We start from the raw sequence: 15372 nt of genomic DNA, 5'->3' as shown, positions 1-15372 counted from the left end.
TCAAAACCTCCATAAAATATACCTTAATCAGACTCATAATAGCATTGTTTGTAGAAATGTTGATACATTAATCCACAGATTTACTTGTCAACACACAGGTGATATTCGGAATTTCGTCCGTCACAAATTGACAGTGATCGACAGCACAACCCTCGCAAATGTAGATGTAACTGAATTGGTATGTCCGAAATACTCACATCCTGAGAACAAAGAATAATGCTTGTGCATAGTGCAACATATATACTACGTCACCGAGCAACCTTAAATAAATATTTCGATATCAAATTTAACCTAACATGTTGCTACCAAATTAATACAGCAATATCTGATGTGAATTACAATATCCCTTTGCAAATAAGAGGGGCGATATTAGCCTTCTATCTTTGGTCACTTCCATTCTGGTGCTCTTGCAGCAGCATAGCCACGTAAGTACCCCCTGTAATTATACCTAGGAAGTTTGGTAATAATAATCGTAATTACCAATTTTGTTTATGTTTAATTTGTAGATCACTATTGTTACAATTTGTGACAAATGGTACGAAAAAGTTATTCTGTTCAAATGTAACTCGAGGGAGTTCAGTTTCGTGAAGTGCCAATTTGCGCGCCATCCACATGCCATTACTTGTCGATTTGCACAATACAGCAAGGTCGAACGTTTGCACTCGAAAAACGTCCCTCGTCACCAAACTTATTTGCTCGCCAATAACGATTCTGAGACTGAAAACCAACAAAGCGGGTTAAAAATAAGTAATCGTAACAGACCATTCTCAGTAAAAATTGTAGTAAATTGTTTTTATTCTAGTCACTTATGCTTTTCACACATAACTTCTGATGCGTTCATTGTGACGCATCTAAACTTTCAAATAATTGGGTTTCGGGAGAATGCTACATCAGCAGTTTTCTTAACTCTTAAAAATTCAATAAATATTCTAACTGCTCTCCTTTTTGTATGGGATGCGGTACATAACATACTAAAATTGTTTATTATATACTGAAAATTATATCTGGAAAATCACGATTTATGCTAAATATACGAATAGCTTTAACAACACGGTAAAAACAATGACAACGACATAAATTCTAGAAGAAGCAGGAGTAGAAAAAGACAATGGTCAGCCGCTGGTAGTGACGATGCTGCAGCTATAGCCTATAAAAGTGAAAAAATGCCTGAAGCTTCGTTAATGTCACTCATAACGAATAAATTCTTTGTGTGCTACTTAATATGAATATGTCTGTATTATATTGATCATATGCATATTTACCATAAAAACTATAAAAGAAAAGAAAAAAATCTGGAAGATTTATGCAATGAATTCACAGAATTTGCACCATGTTAACGAAACCGAAGCAAAATATCACGCAAGATCCGTAGTAAAGTAACACGAATAACACGAGAGGAGAAAAAATTTGTTTTTGTGTTGTTGTTGCAGTAGAAAGTCTCGTTCGCTATTAAGAACTGAGCCTAAAAGAGTACCCAAATTACGAAAATAACATAAACACTTAGCAGAAAAACTTCAAATTAGCCATAATATGTCAAGAAGTAGCTGAAAGAGCAAGTACACCCCTCTACGACTTTATCGAGATGCAGTACAAGTTTGAGAAAGAAATGCAAGTTTTCATGGCCATCGACTTTTTTTTCTTTTTTTTCGGTCTTCTGACTGGTTTGATGCGGCCCGCCACGAATTCCTCTCCTGTGACAACCTCTTCATCTCAGAGTAGCACTTGCAACCTACATCCTCAGTTATTAGTGGATGTGTTCCAATCTCTGTCTTCTTTTTGGCCCTCTACAGCTCCCTCTAGTACCATGGAAGTCATTTCCTCATGTCGTAACAGATGTCCTATCATCGTGTCGCTTCTCCGTATTAGAGTTTTCCACGTATTCCTTTCCTCTTCGATTCTGCGCAGGACTTCCTCATTCCTTACCTTATCAGTCCACCTAATTTTCAACATTCGTCTGTAGCACCACATCTCAAATGCTTCGATTCTCTTCTGTTCCGGTTTTCCCGCAGACCATGTTTCATTACAATACAATGCTGTACTCCAGACGTACATTCTCAGAAATTTCTGCCTCAAATTAAGGTTGGTATTTGATATTAGTAGACTTCTCTTGGCCAGGAGTGCCCTTTTTGCCATTGCTTGTCTGATTTTGATGTCCTCCTTGCTCCGTCCGTCATTGGTTATTTTACTGCATAGTTAGCAGAATTCCTCAACTTCATCTACTTCGTCACCATCAATTCTGATGTTAAGTTTCCCACTGTTCTCATTTCTACTACTTCTCATTACCTTCGTCTTCTTCGATTTACTCTCAATCCATACTCTGTACTTATTAGACGGTTCATTCAATTCAGCAGATCCTGTAATTCTTCTTCACATTCACTCAGGATAGCAATGTCATCAGCGAATCATATCATTAATATTCTTTCACCTTGAATTTTAATCCCGCTCCTAAACCTGTCTTTTATTTCCATCACTGCTTCCTCACTGTACAGATTGAACAGTAGGGACGAAAGCCTGTACCCTTGTCTCACACCCTTTTTAATACGAGCACTTCGTTCTTGGTCGCCCACTCTTTATTATTTCCTCTTGGCTGTTGTACATATTGTATATGACCCGTCTCTCCCTATAGCTTATCCCTACTTTTCTCAGAATTTCGAACATCTTGCACCATTTTACATTGTCGAACGCTTTTTCCAGATCGACAAATCCTATGAACGTATCTTGATTTTTCTTTAGTCTTGCTTCCATTATTAACCGTAACGTCAGAATTGCCTCTCTCGTGCCTTTGCCTTTCCTAAAGCCAAACTGATAGTCATCTAGCGCATCCTCAATTTTCTTTTCCATTCTTCTGTATATTATTCTTGTCAGCAACTTGGATCATATGCTGTTAAGCTGATTGTGCGGTAATTCTCGCACTTGTCAGCTCTTGCTGTCTTCGGAATTGTGTGGATGATGCTTTCCGAAAGTCAGATGGTATGTCGCCACAGTCATACATTCTACACACCAACGTGAATAGTCGTTTTTTTGCTACTTACCACAATGATTTTAGAAATTCTGATGGAATTTTATCCATCCCTACTGCTTTATATGATCTTAAGTCCCTCAAAGCTCTTAATTATTATTCTAGTACTGGACCCCTATCTCTTCTAAATCGACTTCTGTTTCTTCTTCTATCACATCAAACAAATTTCCCTCTCATAGAGGCTTTCAATGTATTCTTTCCAACTATCCGCTGTCTCCTCTGCATTTAACAATGGAATTCCCGTTGCACGCTTAATGTTATCACCCTTTCTTTTAATGTCAGCGAAGCTTGTTTTGGCTTTCCTGTATGCTGAGTGTCCTTCCGACAGTCATTTCTTTTTCTACGTCTTCACATTTTTCCTGCCATTTCTTCTTAGCTTCCCTGCACTCCCTATTTATTTCATTCCTCAGTGACTTGTATTTCTCTGTTCCTAAGTTTCCCGGAACAACTGAAGTATTTCTTCTGTTATCCAAAGTTTCTTCGCAGTTGCCTTCTTTGTACATATGTTGTCCTTCCCAACTTCTGTGATGACCCTTTTTAGAGATGTCCATTCAACTGTGCTGCCTACTGAACTATTCCTTATTGCTGTATCTATAGCCTTAGAGAACTTCAACCGTATCTTGTCATTCATTAGTACTCCTGTATCCCACTTCTTTGCGTATTGATTCTTCCGAACTAATGTTTTAAACTTCAGCCCACTCTTCATCACTACTATATTGTGAACTGAGTCTATGTCTGCTTCTGGGTACGCCTTACAAGCCAGTATCTGATTTCGGAATCTCTGTCTGACCATGATGTAATCTAACTGAAATCTTCCCGTATCACCTGGCCTTTTCCAAGTATACCATCTCCGGCGTAAAGAAGCCGACCAATCGGATGCATTTTGCAGGGCAAAAGTGAGAGTCTATGTATATTTTTGTGACATAAGGGACAATGTCATCCACCACATTGGCAACAGCAGTGAGTCGTCCTCTCCATATAGAGTTTTTTTTTTAAGTAGAAATTACTGGCAGAGATATCTGTATTTGGTGGTAATTCCACTGCCTCCCGCTTTGAGGGTCACTCGCCTCCCGACTACCGTTTGGTGCTGAGGGTACTTGGTTTGCTGGTTTTGGGGTAAGAGTCGGAGTTGCGGTAGTGCTGTATAAATTCTGAGTAGCTCATTACTTGCTTGGTTACTTTTCCATGTAACTTCAGTTGCTATGCTTGTTGTTCTCACTACAACTCTGTTATCATGTAGCGCAGTCGGTTAGAATTCAGAGAAAAGAACGAGAACTGCACTCGTTCGTATTGTATAATCTAATATTTGTTTCATAACGAGAAATGCATTTACGACCGTCCACTCTGAACCAGTACAGAAACCCAACTTTCAACCTAACAAATTTAGTTGTAATTGTTGCAGGTGTTCCTGAGTTATGATTCAGTGTAATTCCCTTTTAATTCCTACCCCCAATGGAATGTAGACTGTTCTTAGCTCCCACAGTGGTACTTCCCAGAAGATAAGTAACCAGTAAACCACCAAATCTTTGAAGTCTAACTCCCCTATAAAACGGCTTCGAACTTCTGAGTACGTTACAGATGTTAATGTGTTAAATATTTGAGATTAAGCATGTAAGTCAGAATAAGCTTAGGAAAGGGTTGAAATTGTGTTCAAAGTTGGTAGGAACACGACAGGTGGTATCATTATCAAACATTGGAATAGAGTTATTAGTAAACAAAAATAAATTAATACTCCATGAATGATGTATTTTCGTTATCTCGGTGTTTATGACATCATATCTCGTGAACAGAGGCCTACGTGAAAAACAGGCCGCGGCGCGCACGTCACGAAGTTAGGCCTGAGATGGCTCGCTCGAATAGCTGAGCAGACGAAATGCGTTTCTAAACCAGCTAACTCGTAGCTGGACGTGTACGTGCTAACGAGAATTTCATCTTCTACTGGAATCCTCTATTATGGAGTCTCGCTGTTATTAGTCCTAGAATGATCAGAAGTCCATAGGCCTACTAATGATTTTTTACGGCTGTACTGGGGTACAATAAAATTAAACTCAAGCCAAAACGATTATCAGTTGCATAAGGCTGTATTTCTTGTATGATACGAGGGCTATTAAGCAGAAGAGGCTAAATACTATAAACAAACAGTTATAACATTTATATCGACCACTAATCTTAAATTGAGTTTTGTTGTTGTACTGTTCAGATGGTTCAAATGGCTCTGAGTACTATGGGACTTAACATCTCAGGTCATCAGTCCCCTAGAATTTAGAACTACTTAAACCTAACTAACCAAGGACATCACACACATCCATGCCCGAGGCAGGATTCGAACCTGCGACCGTAGCAGTCGCGCGGTTCCCGACTGAAGCGCCTAGAATCGCTCGGCCACCACGGTCGGCTGTTGTATTGTTAAGCAGTAAGACTGCATAATAGCAGAGTCCAATACAAGATGGAATTCTCGTTAGTGCATACACACCCAGCTGCGAGTTAACAGGTGTGCAAACGTAGTTTTTGTGCTAAGTTGAGCGAGCGAGTGAGTTCAGGCCTACATTCGTGACGTACGGGCCGCGGACCGTCTTTCTCATAGGCCTCGTCCTGAACTACGAGTCGTACATCGATATAATTTTGCAGACACATTTAGTGGTATATGTGGATATTGCTTGCAAAATGTGTTGCGAACGGAGTAAGCAGCAACGAAGTAATAAATTAAAACGTCATGTCTGATATGACAGTTTTACTCAATGAGCAAAGAAAATGTAGTAAGCGATAAATTTCTTTCCTTTCATCATTTTCTGGGGAGGGGGTAGGGGGGAGGGCGTTGCAGGGGGGCAGGTGGGGAGGGAGGGGGGTGGCAACAGCGAGGAAAAGCTTCGCAAAACTTTGAAATTATGAGTAAAGTATGTTGTAAGTGGTTAAGTGCTCTCCTTCTAGAATCGTGGATGAACATAATCTGGCTATTTGCGCGAGCTGTGTTACACTGCTTTTCCTCCCTGCCTCCACTCCCCCCCCCACAATCCATGGAGAGGTAGGTTGTTCTTACCACCACCATGCTTCTCTAGATTTAGTAACTGATATGTGTATCAAGTTTGGTTGAAATCGATCCAGGATTTTAGGAGATGTCGAACATACATGCGTACATTCATACTTGTATCATCTTGCCACGCTACAAATAATTCCATAAATGAACAATAATACACTGTATAATGTCATCAACAGCAAAAATAATTAATTTCCAACACTAAAATAATATCATCCACGAGCATTGAAATGTGCACGTAAAAAACGAATTTTTCTCGGACATCTGGGTCTAAACCAAACAACATACAAATAGAATTTAATCCCGAGAGTCATCTTAACGCCACCAATTGGACGATGTCTTACAAAAGAGGATGTGTAATGTCTCGACCAAGCAGTTAATTTGTGGCTGGATTTCTCCAGCCATTCAGCGTACATTAACACAACTGGTTTAGACGCAGCGCTGATCAAAGGCTTCGAGTAATGGACATCCGATTATGGCTGCTAAACACGCACGTTTGACACATCATGCAGACTCATTCATTTCTATCGACCTTCTGTAATCTTAAGAATAGTGAGTTTTTCGCCAATTTGCATAGGAAACCAGGAGTTGAATTGGCGCCTAATAATAGTTGCTTCTGAAACTCTGTCCTCGTCTTTCAAAATAATTATAAGCTTCTTTTCTGTAGAAGGCTGGAAACATGTATTAACTGCGAAGTTCATTGACTAACTGGCTAAAGTAGTGAGTAATTTGCTGACATAACTGCTGTATAATTTCTACAGGTAACTCGTCTGACATTCTTGCCTTTCATCATCTGACTCTCATCGTCCTTTCTTTTCCGCTCTTTTCTCTTATTTTTCTTTGGTTTTTACCACCTGTCTTCACATCTGAGGAGCATCACATGGCAGTGTCATTGGCTCATTCACTTTTCATTTATGGTCTGAACATTCCACAGTACCAAACAGCAGTAGCAAAAGTAACATTGTTTCTGCTTGAAAGGAGTCTACTGGGGCACATTTGTACGTGGCATCCGAATATGATTTTATAAACGATGTATGTCTTTGATAGGCTTTATATAGCTGACTGTGTAAGACAGCAGATCCATTATAGTGTTGGAGTAAGAGGGCGGCTGGAACACACTTGTAGGTAGTTGTCTGTGAGGGAAAGACGCAGTAAGCAGTTATTATGGTGTGCGTGTGAAGCCACCAAGTGTTAGATTAATTTAAAAATGACAATATTGTGAACTTGGAAGCAGGAGTCTTCATCCAACCAGGGTAAAGATGCTAAAAAATTATGATTTTTGTTTTTGCTAGCGCTTTAGTATAGATGAGTTGGCTGATAATTAGTAATTATTGAGTAACTCCAGAATATACATAAACTGTTGTGATAAAGAGATATTTCATTTTTGTAATTCACCTTTGATTTGTTAACAGAGTTACACTGAGTGATCAAAAGTATCCGGACACCTGGCTGAAAATGACTTAAAAGTTCATGGCGACCCCCATCGGTCATACTGGAATTCAAGATGGTGTTGGCCCACCCTTAGCCTTGATGACAGATTCAACTCTCGCAGGCATACGTTTAATCAGATGTTGGAAGGTTCCTTGGGGAATGGCAGCCCATTCTTTACGGAAATGCTGCACTGAGGAGAGGTATCGATGTCGGTCGGTGAGGCCTGGCACGAAGTCGGCATTCTGAAACACCCCAAAGGTATTCTATAGGGTTCAGGTCAGGACTGTGCAGGCCAATCCATTGCACGGATGTTATTATTGTGTAACCACTCCGCCACAGGCCGTGCATTATGAACAGGTGCTCGATCGTGTTGACAGATGCAGTCGCCATCCCCGAATTACTCTTCAACATTGGGAAGCAAGCCTGTGCTGTAATAGTGACACGCGAAACAACAAGAGGTGCAAGCCTCCTCCATGATAAACACCACCACACCACAACACCATCGCCTCCGAATTTTACTCCTGGCACTACACACGCTGCCAGATGACGTACGCCATACTCACACCCTGCCATCGGATCGCCACATTGCGTACCGTGATTCGTCACTCCACACAACGTTTTTCCACTGTTCAGTTGTCCAATGTTTACGCCCCATTACTCCAAGCGAGGCGTCATTTGGCATTTACCGGCATGATGTGTGGATATGAGCAGCCGCTCGACCATAAAATCCAAGTTTTATCACCTCCCGCCTAACTGTTATAGTACTTGCAGTGGATCCTGATGCAGTTTGGAATTCCTGTGTGATGGTCTGGATAAATGTGTGCCTATTACACACTACGACTCTCTTCAACTGTCGGCGGTGTCTGTCAGTCAACAGACGATGACGGCGTGTACGCTTTTGTGCTGTACGTATCCCTTCACGTTTCCACTTGACTATCACATCGGAAACAGTGGACCTAGGGGTGTTCAGGAGTGTGGGAATCTCGCGTACAGACGTATGACATGACTACGTTCGAAGTCCATGAGTTCCGGTGAACGCCCCATCCTGGTCTCTCACGATGTCTAATGACTACTAAGGTCGCTGATATGGAGTACCTGGGAGCAGGTGCCAGCACAATACACCTGATATGAAAAACGTATGTTTCTGGGGATGTCCGGATACTTTTGATCACATAGTGTATATGTAATCTGTGATTTGCATTTATACCGCTTTAGTGAGGTTAGATAGTACTTACTGTTTAAATGTCATTGTTGGTGAATGAGTTGTGAGTAATGCAACTTCAATTTGCCAAATGTTTGAAAAGCCAAACTTAACTTGCAATATAATTCTTAATTAAAAACTCAGTGTTAGTCATTGACAACAGTCAGTACCGCCTCTCTGTCCAGGTCATATATTTTTTCAAAGAAGTTGAATTTTGTTAAATGCTCTCGTTTATCAGCGAAAAGAATTTCAGATGCATTTCAAGTATTATGATCAGCTGTGCCTGTAGCTAGCATATTTATAATTTTTTCATGAGAGACCAGAATATATCACGTTACTCCGGTTGTTGCTTTAGCGGTAAGGCAATTTAATTTATTTGTTATGAGGACAGGGACCAAAGTTATCAGTTTTGAAGAGGGTCAGATGATTCAGTGCCTAAGGGGCTGAATGTCTTTTACAGCGACTGTATTTCTTTATTGGTATTGGGCGTTGCATCGCCTAATCAATTCGTGTGAAGAGTTGCTAGCAGTAACACAGAGTAAGCACACCACTTGCAGCCACAACACCCTACACGATAATTCAAGTTCAGTACCCATTCCACGGTTCAGACATTCATTCGCCGTAATCGCAAAGCTTTTCATTTTTTAAAGAACGTTACACAGTCTCTCCGTATTGTGCCTGTTGCTATCTATATTTCAATGTATACATACGCAATAAAAAAGGGTAGCTGGATCAGGCTTCTAATATGCCTCCTTTCCCACAATATTTAACTGCTGTCTCGCTATTCAGAGTGATTCGAAACGTTGCGCTCAAGTTAAAAGAGCTGACAGAGAAGACGAAATACAACAACTCTGCAGTAAGAACGATTGGTTGTGGAAGTAATCCTGACCAATGAGAATTTTTTCGTTTGAATGCAAGTAAAATTAGTAGAGTTTTCTGTTGAAGTGTGTGACGTATTCAGTGTCAAATATTACCGGCGCGTCATCCTAAATGGCAGTCCAATTGGACGACCACCTTTTTCCCTTGACGTGACACCTCTTTATTTTCTTTTGTGGGGTTGGCGACATACCATCTGTCTTTCGGTAAAACATCATCCACAGAATTCCGAAGACAGCAAGAGCCGAAAAGTGCGAGAATTATCGCTCAGTCAACTTAATACCTCATGCATACAAGTTCCTGACAAGAATTACATACAGAAAAATGGAAAAGACAACTGAGTATCTGTTACATGACGATCAGTTCGGGCATAGGAAAAGTAAAGGTATCAGTGAGGCAGTTCTCATGTTTCAGTTGATAATGGAAAAAGACTGAAGAAAAAAGACTACATGTTCATAGTACTTGTAGATCTAGCAAAAGCGTTCGACAATGTCAAATGGCATAAGACGTTCGAAATGTTGAGAAAAACAGGCGTAATATATATGGAAAGACTGGTAATGTACAATATGTATAGGAACCAAGACTGGGAGACCAAGAACGTAGCACTCTGATTAAAAACGGTGTAGGACACGGATGAAGTTTATTGTGTAATTTATACATCGAACAAGCAGTGCTTGAAATAGAAGGTTCAACAGTGGGACTGAAATTCAGGGGAAGGCCGCTGTGGCTGACTGGTTCTAGGCAGTTCAATCCGGAACCGCGCTGCTGCTACGGTCGCAGGTTCAAATCCTGCTCCAGGCATGGATGTGTGTGATGTCCTTAGGTTAGTTAGGTTGAAGTAGTTCTAAGTCTAGGGGACTGATGACCTCAGATGTTAAGTCCCACAGGGCTGATGACATACTATCCTCAATGACAGTGAAGAAGAACTACTGGGTCCGTTAGATGAAAAGAGTAGTCTAATGAGTGCAGAATAAGAGCTCAGAGTAAATCAAAGAAAGACGAAAGTAGCGGAACTAAGAAAGTCTGAACTGGGGATCGCGAAGTAGACGAAATTAAGGAATTCTGCTACCTATGCAGCGAAATAGGCTATGATGGACGGAGCATGGAGAACGTAATGAGCAGACTGATACTGGCAGAAAGGAAATTTCTGGCCAAGAGAAATCTGTTGGTACCAAACGTAGATCTTAATTTGAGGAAAAAAATTCTGAGAATGTACGTTTGGAGCACAACATTAATGACATTGAAAGATGGACTGTGGGAATACCGGAACAAAAGAGAATTTAAGAATTTGAGTTGTGGGGCTACAGGCGAAAGTAAAAAAATTAAGTGGACTGATAAGGTAAGGAATGAGGAGGTTCTCCGCAGGATCGTGCGAGGAAAGGAATGCCTGCGAAACACTGACAAGAAAAAGGGATTGATAGATCATCTGTTAAGAGATCAGACAGTAACTTCCATGGTACTAGAGGGAGCTGTAGAGGGTAAAAAGTGTATAGGAAGACAGAGATTGGAATACATCCAGAAAATAATTGACTATGTAGGTTGCAATTGCCAATCTGAGATGGATGGCACGGGAGAGGAATTCGTTTTGGCGGCCGCGTCAAGTCGCTCAAAACTATGCACCTCTCGTCATATCTGGAGTGTCTGAAGAGGTTCGCTTGATGTCCAGTGTACTTAGCAGTGTATGCCACAATTTTCTACAAAAATGTAATGCCTTTATTGAATGTAGTAATCGACATTTTGAACACCTTCTGTAATGTTGTTAAGTAAACGGTACATTACCTTTACTTAAGCCACGTGTGTACTGATTGTCCTTATTTTTTTCTGATACTCCACAGCTTTCACTGGTTCAGGATTACTTCCAGGATAGTTTTTACTTATTCCAGTGTTGTTGCATTCCGACTGCTCTAACAGCTCCTGCGGTTTGTACGACATCTTTTGCATTAGTCTGTATATCTCAAGCTGCATTCTTTCAGTTGTTCCTAGTGACGTCCATAGCTCTTATATGTAACTCTTCTTATATAAACAATGGCATTAGAAATTGTTTTTATGTAAATTTCCACACATATAAAAAGAATAATTTATTCACCACAAAAATGATCTCTACAGTTCTATTTTCTTTCGTGTATAGTTCGCACACATTTCCTCGACTGTGACATTTAATTTCACAGTAATCTGTCATAAACATACGTCCGTAGCCAAAGCTAGTAAAATGTGCGACCGCTATGGACCTCTGTAGATTTTCGCTGTCGTTCCCATCAAATGCTTGAGCACGCCACGTTAGATATTAGTTTGTGATATAACTTGATAAAATCCACTTGCAACAGTGGCTGGAATGTTTCTTTACAACATGGAGCGACCAACAACGCAGAGGAATTGCGTAACTGACGACTAGATGATACGATGAGAGCACGTGCCAGTATAACATGGTGAAGTGGGGAGTGTTGTGTTGTCAGCAGAGATGCAGTAACAGCAGAGTGGGTCGGTCAGAGGAGCTCCGTCACTTCGGACTTGTAGCAGACACCGAAGTCTACCTAACAAATCCATAAGGAACCACTTAACCCATCCAAAGCCCACGAAGTCGAGTGCTAACAATGTGACTTTGCAGTGGATGGGCTAAGGAACAACCACAGGTAAAACAAGAACAAGCAGATATAATGTCCTGACAGACAGGGACCACCGACCGTTGTAAAAAATCGCCTTAAATCGGTGGAAGGACTCGCTCGTGAGTTCCAAAGAGTTTCGTTGCCAATCGGATTTTTGAATTTTTTATGTTTGTGGTACGTGAAGTTTAGAACTCAAATATCATTCGGCAAAAGCAGTTCGAGATAAATGTCAAAAATCTCGAGAAAACCGTCTTTCGCGTCCATTTTTCTCGACAGCCTGTAAGACTCTTTGGTAAACTGCTCGCCTAACATATGTGAGGTAGGGGTTCAATTCTCAGCCCTAATAAAACCTTAAACAAATGTTCACGTTCCCTGAACATCTCCCTGAAGAGTAAAATGTGTAACGACGAATATAAATTTGATTTGTAATTTTTAACTTAAACAATCTTTTACAAAAGATGAGTAATTAGCAATTTATACCTGCAATGGAAACTGAGTTTTTGTGTGTGATATACAATCAGAAACAAGAAGACGCGTATTTTTCATAAAAATAGCAACGAGATACTTGTTAATTAGCATATATTTAATGAATTTTATATTTAAATGTCGTAGGTATTCTAACTGAACCAAAAAAAGGAGAAAAAAATAGTGACCAAAACGAGACTCGAACCACCAAGTACCAGTCTCGAGCGCTACCGACTTTTTTCCGTCTTTATGTATTTTAAACGCCACGGAATTGCTAGTAGAACATGCACCTCTGTTTAAAATCTACGTCAGCCAAGAATCGAACCAGAAATCCTTACGTAGCAAGAGAGCGTTCTTGCACACAGCTACATGGCCTGTCGAGAAATATAGACCTTGCTGGAGCATGTTAACGGTGGTCAAAAAACTTCAAAGCCGATTTTGTTAAGAAATTTTGAGAGTTGAATTATTCTGTGCTATTAGAATTTGAGTTCTGAACTTCACCTACCATAAATATAAAGAATTACGAAAATCCGACTGCCGTGTGGTCCCCTTTGTAAGTGGTGAATGATATCTCTGAATGTTTTTATGAAACAGAGGATGGGGAAACAAAGGGGCTCGATGGATGGGAATTCATGACTTTGGGGAGTGCAGGGCTTTGTGGTAACCTAATTCAATGCCGGAATTTGAAAATTTTTTCCGGACCGGGACTCGAACCCTGATTTCCCACCTCTCATGAACTGTTGCCTTAACCTTTTTCTCCTCTTCATTTTGTTTGTTGTTATTCTGAGTGTCTAGGCAGACGTCACATTACACGAGTTCCGAATTGCGACAATATTATTGCATCCGCACTGAAACACACGTCGCGTTCTTACAGAAATGTACGTATTTAAGACGTGTCCATTCTGCCGGACATTTGAATGTTGCGTCATGTGGTTTACACAAGGCATTCCAGTTAAATAACGCTTGTCTGCAAGAGAAAATAAATAAAGAGCCTGGAAAGTAGCTTCAGTAGAATAGGAACGCAGCTTCCACCGAGAAAAAGATCAGTACGCTAGCCCGCTCTGCTCCACCGGACCTCTGTCCGGGGTTCACAGAGCTCGCCGCTCGCTAAACCGTGTGCACCCCTGGTGCCCGCCCACCAGTTCACACACGGCGCCGCGGCCGCAGCCGCCACGTCTTAACACTTGTTTCTCCCAGATTGGCGTGCTTATCTGCCGGTATTATATCAATATTACGGCCGGCCGCGCCGCGCCCCGGTAATTGCCTCCGGGCGCGGAGAGAAATCTCCCCGAACGGCCCGCTCTCCGCTCGGACGGACAGCGCGGAGATTCCGGTAACTAGTTAAAATTCTTGACGGCCAGTCGATCCGTATGCAGATACTGGCCACTCCGCTTTCGGGACCCGCTTCCATACGCGATGCCCGGGAGGTGTCGAGAATTCAATTTTTTTTTCTTTTTTTCTTTTTTTCATCCTTTTCCTCGCCCGTTTACCTCACAGCCAGATATCGTCCGCTCCTCCGCACCGAAAAGCGAGAAATGAAAACATTCTCTCGACCACGGGCACGATCGGCCGGCTTCTAAAGCGGCGAGCCGGAGCGCTTATGTGTATCAGGGTGAGTGCAGAGGGGGAGGGGGGAGAGAGAGGTGCCGCCTGCCGTGCGCCGGCCATAGAGACGCTTATCTGCTGGGCAGTTCACGCGGTGCGGACCCGCTGTCTCAACAGAGCGCTGGGCCCGCGGGGGCCGACGGTCGCAGCCACTAATACGCTTAAATATTGGGGGAGATGAAGCGCGCCGGCAGGCCGATTCAAGTAGCACGCCGCCGCCAGAAATGAGTCGCTATCTATTCGGCGCGCACGACGAGCGTGAGACACGCCGGCCGGCTCCGTACGAGACGTCTGCCCGCCGTGGCCGCGCGCGTGTGTGCGAGAGCGAGCACCGAGTGGGAAAAATCGCCGAATCTGCCTCTCGAATCGTGGCTCCGCACGCACTCTTGTGTACATTTTGGCGACTGCGGATGCCATTTCAGATAAATTCGACATTTCCTTTTTCGTCCGATCAGCTTCCTCACAAATTCCAGCACGAAGTAACAGGTAACAGAGCAACATGCTCGATTACGTACAGTTAACTACTTGCGCTTACAAGCCGACACAACCGTAGAAAATTTGAAGAGAATCTTTTCCTAAACTTAACTTTTCTTTGGCAAAAACTTTCTGAAGCCAAGCCGGCATAAATACTTATTTCTTTACCACAACCGGCTTCGACAGACTTCACTGTCATCTTCACTTCTTCACAAATTTTTGTTATGACATGTGTTCATTTTGACTACTAGATACTCCATCTAAGTTGGATCTCCAATGATTACAACATGTCCAGCTAACGTAAGCAGATGTGCTGCTGCGCATTTTATTGTGTATTGTGATTTTTATGACGTAACAATCATCTGAGAGCGCTGTATACAATGAAGCGCCAAAGGAACTAGTATAGGCATGCTTATTCAAATACAGAGATATGCACACAGGCGGAATATGGCGCTGCGGTCGGCAACTCCTATATAAGACAACAAGTGTCTGACGCACTTTTTAGATCGGTTACTACTGCTACAATGGCAAGTTATCAAGGTTTAAGTGTGTTTGAAAATGGTGTTATAGTCGGCGCACGAGCGTTGGGACACAGCATCTCCGAGGTAGCGATGAAGTGGGGATTTTCCAGTACGACCATTTCACGAGGTAGCGTGAATATCAG

Source organism: Schistocerca piceifrons, chromosome 2 (genome assembly GCF_021461385.2).
Source record: "Schistocerca piceifrons isolate TAMUIC-IGC-003096 chromosome 2, iqSchPice1.1, whole genome shotgun sequence".
Classification (NCBI taxonomy): Eukaryota; Metazoa; Arthropoda; class Insecta; order Orthoptera; family Acrididae; genus Schistocerca; species Schistocerca piceifrons.
Note: the sequence above shows the minus strand (reverse complement) of the source record.